Source organism: Trachemys scripta, chromosome 9 (assembly GCF_013100865.1).
Source record: "Trachemys scripta elegans isolate TJP31775 chromosome 9, CAS_Tse_1.0, whole genome shotgun sequence".
Classification (NCBI taxonomy): Eukaryota; Metazoa; Chordata; order Testudines; family Emydidae; genus Trachemys; species Trachemys scripta.
In genome coordinates, this window is record NC_048306.1 from 89384458 (window position 1) to 89397778 (window position 13321).

The 13321-nt window shown below is 40.6% G+C and overlaps 1 protein-coding gene across 2 annotated transcripts in view; it reads left to right on the top strand.

Annotated features, from left to right (window-relative positions):
- Positions 1 to 13321, top strand: part of FNDC3B (fibronectin type III domain containing 3B) — a 378401-nt gene that overhangs the window by 243194 nt on the left and 121886 nt on the right. The window lies entirely within an intron of this gene.

The window sequence follows — 13321 nt, forward strand, 5'->3', positions numbered from 1 at the left end:
TGGGCAGCCTCTTACCTCTGCATTTGTATAGTGCTTTACTGCCTTTCATGTTGTTTTAGCAAACTCAAAGGCTTTACAAGGTTCCTTGCCAAGCAGATTGTTAGTTTTGGCTGCAGAGCTCTTTTTAATCCAGACCAAGTTTTGGGCTCCTATGAAGTTCATTTTGACTGTGCAGTCTGATTTTTTTTTCCTGTGCAAATATGCAGATTTGCAGATTATTTTGCTATCTTTTGTTGTTTGGTCATAAAATAGCTGTTATTGTGTATAATAGAGTGGATTATCAAAGGCTTTTTTGGCCATTTATGTTTGTTTCTGAAGGTTAATAAAGAATAAGTCTTTCAGGTTCAGTATAGACAACCTTGTGCCTTTCCCTTTCTTGGAACCCTATTTCAGAGGAAAGTATTTCCTGCCTGGCATAGGGCATCAGTAATGGGATACAGAGCCTTTCACCTCTAGATCACAGGTTTGAATCCCAACTATGCCAGTAACTGTTGAAAGTTGTAACAGTCTGTGGCTTCTGTGAATTATTAGTCTTTATTCAATTCCCAGAGGATACAGAGACCACCCCAACAATTGGCATTCCTGTTAGCTGCCTCACAGGTAAACTGAAGTCTGAAGGATAGAAAGACACAAATGCTCTTTCCCTCTCTGGATTTTCTAGAGCCGGCACTGAGGCACGTAGCAGGAGAAGCTGTCTGTGGTTGAAGAGAGGGCTTCAATTTGTAGTGCTGTCAGCCTGTCACTTTTCGTTAACACTGAATTCACTTAAGAGGGAAAAATAAATTCATACTTTCTTTTGTTAACTGTGTTGAGTTTTAGTCTCTTACTCCTCCTAGCATTAGAGAAGCCAGTTGCCATGATTTAAGGGAACCTTTTATCTCAGAGGAGAAAACTTGCACCAGCAAATTCCAGATCACTTCACTTCACAGCTGGCACCAATGAGGATTTCTCATGGGTCACTGTTATTTTTTAAGAAAGCTCAGTATCCTAACTTCCCACCCAGCTGCTCTGCATATCTTGGCTAGGACCGGGGTAACCCCTGGGATTTTCTAACCCATGTGGTGTTTGTGGCAACTGGTGGTGGTGGTAGTGGTGGTAATAGTAGTAGTAGTAGTAACTTAGTGATCTTTTCAGAAGATACCTTCTCTGAATGACTCCTCAGTTCATCAGACTGGCAGGGTAGCTTCTGACTCCTTGCCAGAGTGTGCCATCGCTCCTGAATACTGATGAAGGGGGGAGAGAGAGACAAGCACAGATTCAAGTGACAGAAAATAAATTAGGAGAACCAAGAGAAAGAAAATAAGAATCTGAGACCCTCTTTTCTCCTAGAAATGGTTACTTTAGTTTGTCCAAGTTTGTATCTGAAACAGCACAAAAGAGAATCCCACAGAGAAGTGGGAGTTGAGAGTTCTTGGCTGTGCCACTGTCTCACTCTGTGACCTTGGGTGATTCACTTAAGCTCTGTCTTTCCATTGTCCAGATTGTAATAAGGGAATAATAGTAACCCACTATAAAAGCACTATGCAATATAGCAATTAAAAGAAATAAATAAATGATACCATTAGGTTGTGGTGGTACTGTCATTATTATTCATCACAGAGTGTTGAGGACATTGCATTATAGCAGTAACTGTTGGAGCTTGGGGACGGAGTTAAAAATAACTTGCAATTCTTCTTCTTGACAGCTCACACAAATGTTATTTTCAAATGCTATATCTGTACCTGCATTCCCATAGGTAAGAGATTTAAAAGGACTTCCCAATCTCTGTTTGTCTTTCTCTAATCAGAAAGTGCTGTCCCTTGGTGTTTGATAAGTACTAAGTACCATGAAGGCAACTCCAGTCAGAGAAGTTATAAATACAGAAAAGGATAGGCAGGGGAGAGTTTGTAGTGATCTACCATATATATATATATATATATACACACAAATATGAAAAATATGTCCCAATCAGAAGAGGTAAAGAAAAGAAAAAGTCCCAGGAGCAAGAATTGTAAGAACAGAGGTAATGCTTGTCAAAACAACAGACTTTCACATTTATTCTTTAGTTCTGTGCTCACCAACCTTAATGCATGACTGGGGAGACAACTCTTGGAATTAAACAAGGCAACATGTAGGAAAAGCCATTGCTTTTGCTTTTGCAGCCTGGTATTTCACAATTAGAAGGAATGACAAAAATCATCCTTTTATTGAAGGCAGTGGAGTTATATCAGGGAAGATTTTTGTTCATGATTTTTTATGGTCACATACTGCATTCTAAGCTGAAGCTATACTCTGTAAAGTGTAATGAGATGCAGCATAGCACTGTATATAATGCTCATATACTAGAAACAACACAATAGAGTAATTTCATTTCAAAATCTCTTCCTATTTTATTCTTGGAAAATCTGAATGTTTAACCCGTTGGTCAGCGTGTGCTGAATGTTCCCTCTTTGACCAATCCACAAAGGATGAGTCTGTTATATCATCAGCTGTAGGTTGGTTCTTTTTGGTTCTGAAGGGGGAAGGGATAGCTCAGTGGTTTGAGCATGGCCTGCTAAACCCAGGGTTGTGAGTTCAATCCTTGAGGGGGCCATTTAGGGATCTGGGGCAAAAATCTGTCTGGGGATTGGTCCTGCTTTGAGCAGCGAGTTGGACTATATGACCTCCTGAGGTCCCTTCCAACCCTGATATTCTATGATTCTGAAGATCCCCAGTTCAAACCCTGATGGCCACTGTAACATATCCACACATGGGAATGTGCAAAGAGAGATCTATACCTTTATATACCCTGCATGTAGTCTGACTACTCAAACAGGTTGCCAACACAATTTAAAAGGGTCCTTTGAAAATGTAGCCCTTAGAAACTACACACACTTAAATATGTTGACTGACACGGGCCTCTAAACACTGTTTATTTGTAGATTACTTTAGTGTGACAGATATATCCACATTACAAAAAGAAAAAGATGAGTGGCCACATTCATAAATCTTTACACACACAGTTCATGAACCCATGTTTAGCGAGCCCTTATTTCCTTAATGCAAGTATCAACCTTTACTTTATACGCCCAAAGATCTTGCAGACTTCTGTTGTATAATAGTGTAGTAGAAGCTGTCCAAAAATAGAAGACTATTTCTGACACAGAAAACTAGCTAAAAGGGTCAAACATGTAGCTATTCATTATAGTGGGAGAAAAGGACTGGGGCATAAGTTGTCTGCCATACAAGCAGATCTAACTTGTACTTTATCCATTTTTGTGGGTTATGTCACTGTTTAATTTGGTGTTTCTTCAAAAACAACCAGCTGCAGCCATGTGTGATACTCTGCATCTGTTACTGTCTTTGTAAGACACAAAGCACTTCCTTGAGATGTAAAACTGATGCAATATAGACTTTGTACTTGCATTTTACAAAGAAAGCTCCGTTTTGCCTTCTGATGGACCAACTGCATGTTCAGAGCAGGAATTGACTCCATTTTTTAGCCAGTAAAGTAGGAGGTTGTTATTGCTGTGTTCCGGCAGTAGCAACGAATAAGTGGAAAAGAACAAAACCACTTACACACTCCATTTGACCCTTGCATCCAGCATTTCATTCCACTTGCAGAGGCAACCAATAGCCTTCTTTGCACTTTTCTAATTTACGAAAAATATCAAAACTGAAGATATATTTTTTTTAAATTATATCCACTTTAATTTGATCAAAAATAGCCCTAACAGGCGTATCTCTCGTTGTGCTTGTTTGAATTCCCTGCACATCAGCTTGCTCGCAAGCCTGATACTTGCCCATATTGTAGAATACTTTTAGTTTCATTAAGCACTGGGCAGAGCTGCATAAAGTGAATTAAAATAAGAATCGCTTTATCCTTTCGGGCCTGATCCTGTTTCCACTGAATGGCAAAATATTGACTGTGGTAAGTGGAGGAGCACTGAGGGTACGTCTGCACAGCCCCAATGGCGTGAGCCCTGCGAGCCTGAGTCAGTTGACCTGGGCTCTGAGGCTTGTTGCAGTGGTTGTCTTTTCTTTTTCTTTTTTGTTGTGCAGACATACCTTGAGTAACCGGAAAGCTCTGAAGCGCATCCATAATTCCATCCCCATTCAGGACAGCACTTAAGTGTCCAACTCTTAAGCGGTTGCTTAAGCCCCATTGTGTTCAATTGGAGCTAGGCATGTGTATAAGTGCTGTCCCGAATAGGAAGGCTGTGTTGAGTTCTGGAAAACATATGCTTGCACTTTTAACGTTTGTTTCTTGCTGTCTTCAAGCATTTAAGGAATGTCCTTATTTAGGACATCATCGGCATAGGTCATGGGTTTCAAACCAGAGTGCCTACAGTTAGACTCCTAGAGCCATTTTGAGGCACCTAAGTAGAAATCGCCTGATTTTCATACGTTCTGAGGAATCCCAGCTCCCACTGGAAGATGTTGGTGCTGATCACCCTTGTCAATCAGACCACTTATTTCAGTGCCCAAACTGAGATGCTTAACTTTGAGCTCTCAAATTTGAAAACTATATCTATTGTCATTGTGTTTCATAAGATGTATATTAGCTTCTGTATCATTGCAGAGCTCAGAAATGTTTAATATTTAGAATTGAAAATGCAAACACAAGCATCTATCGAAATAGTTGGCAATAATCCCTGACCATGGCTTAACCCCCGTACTGTTTTGGGATCTAACTGATCCCAATGCATACAAAAGTGTAAACAAAAATTTTTGTGCTGAACCAGTCTCTCTTGATACATTAATTATTCTCAAACTAAGGCAAAGTCAGTCTTTCCACACTGGTTTTATCATCCTACCTATTGTATTTTTTGTGTAGCAAAAAAAAAAAACACTGAAAGGGTAAGAAGGTCAGATAGATGCCTTAATGTTAGTCAATGGGGAGAATGGAAGTACTACACTGCTAAGGTCTTTGGTGTTCTCTTGGACCCCAAACACATACAAAAACTTAAATAAAACATGAGAGACAAACCACTGTCTCTTCTTTCTTTAATTATTCGCGAGCGATGATGAGGACAACCTATTAGCATTGGTTTTGTCTGCATACCTGTGGTGATTTTAGTTTAGTGAAAAAAGTCACTTAAAAGGTATTGGGGTGAGTTAAACTGCAAATTAATTACTCAGGTATTCCAGCATCAGCAGAGATGACTGGTACCTGCTGATAGCGGGGGAGATGGACAACGTAAAGGTTTCCCCCCCACACCCCAACAGCTTGAGTCACGCCCCTCCTCTTACCCTTAGCGGGCCCTCCCTGCAGCTCCCAGCTGTTTGCTGCTACCTTTCCTTGCAGCTGCATCTTGCAGCTCACCAGTTTCACGAGCTGCCACCTAGGGAGCGGCTCGGCTGGCAAACCCTGACGGAATTCTGGGAGAGGAGGGGCAAGTGACCCTGCGTGTCCTCCCCATGTGTCACCTCTGACAGTTTTTATTTTGAGGCAGCAGCTAGGATATGATTACATTAATCTTTCAGCATAGTTTTTATCATCATAATTTCAGTGGTTTTTGTTTTTCAAAAGCAATGCACCAAAAGGGTCTGCGGGAAGAGGGGGGTCTGTCTCTGAGACTGCAGATAACATTTGCCTCATGTATCATCACAATTGTGCAGCAAATTGAGTTTCTTTGAAGATAACATTGTCATTCCCAGATTTTCTGGGAAGCCTACACTTGCTAGGGAGTTTCTGGCAAAGATACCCATCAGAAACATTTTTCTAGCAAGCCCACACTTGACAGATGCAGTTGTAGGCGCAAAGACTAGTGTGCTGGGTACTGATCCAGAGCCTAAGAAAAGGAAAAAATGTTACAGCTGTCCAAAGAACAAGACAGAAAAACACATCAAAAACATGCAACGTGTAAGAACTTTGTGCGTTCAGAACATATTATCTATTTGCTCCATTTGTTCAAAGTAGTAAGCCATTTACTGCCACTTTACTGTGTGCCTTTTATATTGTTGCTGTTGCTATCTGTTTTCAAAGTCGAAACATGAAGCCAGTTAGATCCCAACACCTATATAGGTTTCAGAGTAGCAGCCGTGTTAGTCTGTATCCGCAAAAAGAACAGGAGTACTTGTGGCACCTTAGAGACTAACAAATTTATTAGAGCATAAGCTTTCGTGGACTACAGCCCACTTCTTCGGATGCATACAGAGTGGAATAAATATTGAGGAGATATATATACATACATACAGAGAGCATAAACAAGTGGGAGTTGTCTTACTAACTCTGAATAGTGTGTAGTTTTTTTAAAATGTGTTTGATCATGGGGTCGGTTAGACCCCAGCACAAGTACTGTGTAGTGTGCTTCTGAATCTAGGAAAGTTTTAACTTGTTCATAGTTTTATAGTTCACTGGTTAATAAAGTCAGTTTTAAGTGGGGTTTCCCCCCAATTTTGATGTGCAAAGGGGTCTCCAAGACCCCAATATGGAAATATTTGGGTTATTTTGGGTCCAATTTGGAGGTTAACTCTGCTTATATTTAGACTGGCACAGCTGTTTTGAAGAAAAGGTTTCTGAGTGTTTCCTTAATAAGCATATAATTATAATGGGCCCTAATTCTGGCTGATTTTGAAAATGGCTCCAATGAAAGTGCACAATAGCACAACAAAAGCAGTATTACCCTGGCCATGTTATGACAACAGGCCCCACTCTTAGTGATTATTTCTGCTAGCTGCGGCATACTTCTCATGGTTTGGGGATATCATTCCTATCACCAGGTTAAGAGGTGTATACCTACAGATGCTGACTGTTCCCTATGATCCCTTGGCCCTGTCCTGCCATGCCATGGATTGCACTCTTGTGACTGCTGTTGTGTGTGTTCTCTCTATAGATTGGAGCCAGACTGGAGAGGAAAATTGCCTACTAAGTTTCTGGCTCATGTGTGCACCTATGGCAGCCAGAATGTAACTGTAATTTAATAATTGCAATATCGTTGCTATTTTTTCTGTGTTCTGTTCTCATGTGTGAATAATTGTTTGCTCATTCAGTTCTAAACATCTCAAAGATTATAGAACAGCCATCTCTCTGTGTTAATTTCCTGTGAGTCTCTTGCTTTGATATCAAAAAGGGCTTAATTAATAGTAGTTAGAAAATTCTCAAGGAGGCATATGGTATATTGGGGAGTTTTGTGTCTTTCAAATTGTAGCTTGCACTTTATGTGACTGATAAAAGATCGTTACTAGTATTTGAGCTGCTCACAGCCCCAGTAAATCTGGAACAAATTCTGAGAAAGCATATTGTGTTATGACTGGCGTATCTGCAAGCGTGGTGCTGTGCTTGAAAACGAGACATAAGGTTTGCAAGGCATTCATGCTGATGTCATTGCATTGGCATGGAGGGGCTGTTGAAACAGTAAATACTTTCTATAGCCAGCAGCTAAGTATCCACTGGACCTCTTCTTTTTCTGTAAAGGAAAAAATGCAGAACAAACCTAAAATCAGTAAACTGTCTTTATGGTGAGAAATTTTAATTAGTTTAGGGCTTGTAGCTATTTCAAACATTGTGCATAAACAGCTGCTATTTGAGCAAATGTGAAAGCCAGTATTTGTGGAAAGTTTAATCTTTGATATATATTTTTCAGTATTTTTTTAAACTTGCCTTTCTTTATAAAGCACTGTTGGAATGGCAGAAGAATTATTTGTACTGTACATGCAGGAAGAAGCAGGGATTTGTGCTAACAGAAATCTGTAGGCTTCAGTTCAGCAAGAACTAGCTTCCAGCATTAATAATCATCTCCCTATATTCTTGGGGGAAATTCACTCTTGGTGAGTTTGGGTGGGTCAGAATCAAAACCCCAAACTTTGGAGGCCGGGGGAACAGAATGTGAGCCTAGATTCAGATTTTACAGCTGGTCCCTTTACTATAAAAGGTCAAACCAAAACCCCAAATCCAAACAACCCAGAACTTGGGAGTAATTCAGGATTTGGATTCGGAATCAAATTTTGTAGCTTGGGACTATCCATAGCATCTCATAGGCATTCAGAATTATCCCCTTTTCATAAATGATAACTGAGGATTTTATATTGTCCTCTGGAGGGTTCCACTGAGCACTCACAGAATCCTTCAACTTCCTGCTATGATGGACAGTTTTGCCATGACAGATGTAGGAAACAGATGAGAAGTAGAAAAGCTTTTAAAAAGACAATGATCCAAAGTGTTGGAGTGAGCTCTTCCCTGACCTTCTGTTGCTAATGTCAAACAAGGAGAGCAGTATATGCCAGCTACTTGGCCCTGTAGTTCCTAGCATTAACGTGGAGAGATTGACGTGCACAGCTTTCATTTGCTGACTTCAGACAGGCCAGGAAGAGTGAGAAAGAGGTCAGAGATTAAAAACAAACAAAACTGGCCATTGGATTCCCTTAAACAAATGGGCATACTCCCAATTTCTCAAGCAATCACGGGTAATATTTTTGTCTTAAAAATTTGCTGGCCATTAGAAGCAGGGTTTGTGATCCCCCTTCCATACCATACTTGCAGTCATTGCACGATACTTGTACTCCTCAGCCTAAAAGGCGGAAGCTACTCTACTAGCACAGCACAGCCCAGCCATGGTTAGGTGTTTTACACCTGCATGAGCTGGAGATTGTGGCCTCTGGGTTGAGAACTCATTTTTGATGTGCTCTGTACTACCCCGTGTCATTATTCTTCCTAAGGCCTTCTGTTAATGGGGGCTGAATGCAGCCCCTTCTAGAGACTGGCAATGCCGTTCTGCAGCTAGCCAGAGGGAATCACTTAGAATCATGCAAGATCCTCTTTTTCTCCCCATCATGTACTGTCTCCAAAGGGCTCCCAAGGTTCCTTGTTGGGCCAGGAGAAAGAGCTCAAGTTTGATACTTGAGTATGTTGTTAGCAAAGAGACTAGCTCCATCTGGTGACAAACAGGACCAGCATCCTGCTGAGGGAAGTGTGACTGGTTGGATCACAGAAACCCCCTTGGGAGCTGCTATCCGATGTGCAAAGACTACCCCTGCTCCTGTTTTCCCTGCCAGCTCAGGACTCCAGCACCCTGTCTTGCTGAGCAGACACTCCCATCTGGCTCCAGACACAGACCCCGGGTCTGAATCACTTGTCCCAAAGCTGCAAGTTTACCTGAAAACAGCTCACAGAAGTGTGCTTGTCTTTAGCACTCAGATGCCCAACTCCCAATAGAGTCTAAACCCAGATAAATCCGTTTTACCTGACATAAAGCTTATGCAGGGCAAACTCATAAATTGTTCGCCCTCTATAACATTGATAGAGAGAGATGCACAGTTGTTTGCTCCCGCAGGTATTAATACATACTCTGAGTAAATTACTAAATAAAAAGTGATTTTATTAAATACAGAAAATAGGATTTAAGTGGTTCCAAGCAGTGACAAACAGAACAAAGTGAGTCACCAAGCAAAATAAAATAAAATGCGCAAATCTATGTCTAATCAAACTAAATACAGATAATCTCACTCTCAGAGATGTTTCAGTAAGTTTCTTCTCCGACTGGACACCTTCCAGGCCTGGGCACAATTCTTTCCCCTGGTACAGCTCTTGTTCCAGCTCAGGTGATAGCTAGGGGATTCTTCATGATGGCTCCTCTCTCCCCTTTGTTCTCTTCCACCCCTTTATATATCTTTTGCATAAGGTGGGAACCCTCTGTCCCTCTGGGTTTCCACCCCCCTCACTGGAAAAGCACCAGGTTAAAGATGGATTCCAGTTCAGGTGACATGATCAAGTCACTGCAAGACTTCATTACTCACTTGCCAGCACACACATATACAGGAAGACTCACAGGTAAACACAGCCATCTGCAGACAATGGGAGTCATCAAGATTCCAAACCATCATTAATGGCCCACACTTTACATAATTACAATAGGCCCTCAGAGTTATATTTTATATTTCTAGTTTTAGATACAAGAGTGGTACACTTATACAAATCGGATGATCACACTCAGTAGATTATAAGCTTTGTAATGATACCTAACAAGAGACCTTTTGCATGAAGCATATCCCAGTTACGTTATATTCACTTTTTACCATATTTTTCTACAACTATCCCAGTTACATTATATTAACTTATCATGTTTTTATAAAACCATATAGACTGCACAACGTCACAGGAAGGATCCATGATCTCTCTAGTTCAACATAGACTAGTGTAGCCCAGAAGGATGTGGATGATCATATTTGTTATTGAACAGACCTCAATAGCCCACAGAAGCCTGATAAGAATTCATCTGGTTCATCAAATAGTAAACGAAAAACCTAGAGAAATGCTATAAGAACTGTCACCTCTGTGAGTGACTTTGTCCTTTTATTATAATATAATAATTAATAATAAATTAAATATCACTAATTGTTTTTATTAAAAAGTTGTTGCTGTTTTGCCATATGTCAGTTCCACTGGTGTTGTGTTACTACTTGACTTTCATGTGCATCTCTATTGTCCATTGTCTCTTTAGTTTATATTTCCTCCCATTTAAGGTGTATGATCTGTCATCATCATTATCATTGTCCCTGAATGCAGCGTGGTGCCTTTTAAACCTTCCAGGCATCCACTTTATATAGTATAGTGATCTGAAAGTTCATATGATGAACAGCTCTTCTCTCTCCTTGTATATGGTGTTGCAATTGTTTCCTTTCTTAAAAGACAGAATGATTTATGGTATTAGCAGCAATGGAGTAAGCCTAAGGTAACTCATACCTTCAAAAGTGCAGGGATCATGAATGAATGATGCAAACATCATGAATGGAATATGCAGATGTCCTCAACTAGGCGTGACATTTGTATGTTCTTTGCATTAAGTTTGTGAGTCTTATATTTTTCCTGCACAATCCTGGCACTTTTGCTGATATGAGAAAGGACTGCAATGCATTCTGTATCCCATGGTCTGCCTGTTTAAATATTTGCAGAACACCCTTGATGTTGAATGTTTAAATGAATGTTCAAAAATGAAAATTCTTCCTTGGTTTATTAAACCGACATAAAAGCAGATTTGGAATTGGGTTGTAATTTGAGCGTGGGACTAACTGCCCTGAGAACATTGTCTGTTTAACAGCACAAGTAATGGCAGTGCAAGTTTCAGTACATTTCCCTGCCAGTGTGTGCCTTAGTGCTTCAAACCAGAGAAACAATTGGAAATGTAAAAAAAGGCAAATCGATCTCTGATACTCATCAGACCTTGATCCCTGAAACTGTCAGTGTGCAGGGGTGTCATTAGCACTAGTGTTGGTGGTTTGCAGTCTTTTGTACTGGAATGCTTTGCTGCGGATGACACCAAATGATTGCACTCTACAGCAAAATGTCAGCGGTGGGGGTCAGCGCTACTTTTGTGATTAAATAAATTAATTTTTAAATGTTCTGTGAGTACCCTCAGGGTGGGAAAAACATCTTGCCATCAGAACCTTCCATACCCAGTGCTGAGCATCAGTGGTCCTTTAAAGAGCTAGCTGTTTGGTCATGTGGATTAAATTCATTCATAGGTGAATCACCTTGCCACTTCTCATCTCTCCTGAGTTACATCGACATTGGTCTTTTTACTTGCCTGAGTTCTCTGAAGAAGTTTTTTACTTGCTTCCAGCTCTAAACTGACCTCTACCGCATGTGGACAATCATGATGACAGGCATTGTGCATCTGGCATCAAGCCGTTCTGAGCCTGGAAGAGTGTGGGTGGCTGAGGTAGCAGACGTGTGCACGTGTGCAGACTATGTACTTAGTGAACTGGAATCAAAAGCTTCCCTAGGATCAGGGATATGTTAACTTTGGTTAGAAAACTGATGCCTTTACATTTTTGTCATTGCTGGGGATACCCTACTCTCTTAGGTCTCGTTATTCAGCTCCAGGACTTGGAATGGCTTACGCCTGCAGCCCTTTGTCTGCAAGGCATCAAAAAGGGCTTAGTTACTGTACAAAGCTATCATTTTTCACAAGGAGAGGGAAGTGAAATTTCATTGAGCTTTAGGGTTGATTTTCATCTCTTAGTTAGGGTGCCACAGATAGAACCCTTGCTAGAAAGCAGACTGAGGAGAGAAAATTCAGCCCACATGTTCAGGATTTAAGGTCAAGAAAGATTCAAACTTAGCTTCTGGGGCAGTAATTGAGGGTGACGTAATGACCATAAAATAAACTTTCAGTGGCATAGTAACAACATTCTCTTACCCACTGTAGGCGTAGAAGCAGTTTCATACTGACATTCTTTAGAGATGGGCCCACAGCACTGGTTCTGAACCCCTTCAGAATTTTCAGATCTGGATCCAAATTTCGTGGCTCGGGGCTGCTTCTGCAATAGGACTAAAGGGAACACTGAACCCCCAAAGTCCCTAATCATTGACGAACTTTGTATTTGGATCAACATCTGGGTCTCCTCTCAGCGGGGTAATGCCCATCTGTATAGTTGTCAAGTCAGATTTGTCTTATCCGTACTGAAGCATGCTAATTTATACGCTTCGGACAACTGGTAAAGTGTGTTAAGACTGTGGAAAAAAATGCCCTTGCTATCTTCCTCTTATTCAGAATTAGCGTAGGTTAATTTTTGTCAAGTGGCTGAGACGGAAAAACACTCTAGATCATAGGAGGCAGTCCGGCTGTCATTCCCGCTACACACTAAGGCACATTCTTTCAGGAGGAGATGAGCATTTACATTGGAGTTTTGCCTGTCAGTACTCAACCAGTTTTAATTTTTTGGCATGCTAGTGCATGGAACTTTTTTAAATGGTGGTGGTATTTTTTCCAAGCGGGTTTTTGACAAAAATGGGCAAATTCTTGAGCTTCAAGAAATAGGTCAGCCTTTTGGGGAGTAGCCGTTTCTGAAGGTTTTAATTTAAACCTGCCGTTTTTTTCTTCATGAGTTTCTACATTCCCGGTGCCAGAATTTTATTCTGCTATCTCAAGGATCCTGCTCATTTTGTTTTTACTTGTTTGTTTGTGGTAAAATTACTTTGCTTTATTTTTTTATGAAAGGTAATATGTTTGACCAGCACACTTCCATTAAAATAAAAAGGCTATTCGTTTTCCAGCAGAGTGGGCTCTAAGTAAGAAAGTGAGGACTCTCCTTGCAGTGGAGCTCCATGGATGACACAATAAAGATATTTTTGGTTAATAAGCCGGATTAATCTTAACATTAATTGAGTTATAGAATACCCTGTGTCTTTTTGCAGTATATTTGTGGAACTAAGTTTTTTGTGTGTGTTTGGGGGAGAGGGGTCGGGGGTTGGCCACATGAAACCAAATGTTAAGAGGTTTAGGAAGTCTGCGGATGTCAGCTCTGTAGCTGCAGTCATTAAGGCTTGAAAATGTCGTTGGCCATTCATTCTTATACCATATTTTTCATATTCATGTATAAGGAACCATACATTGTATTTCTTCTGCCATTGTTACATAAG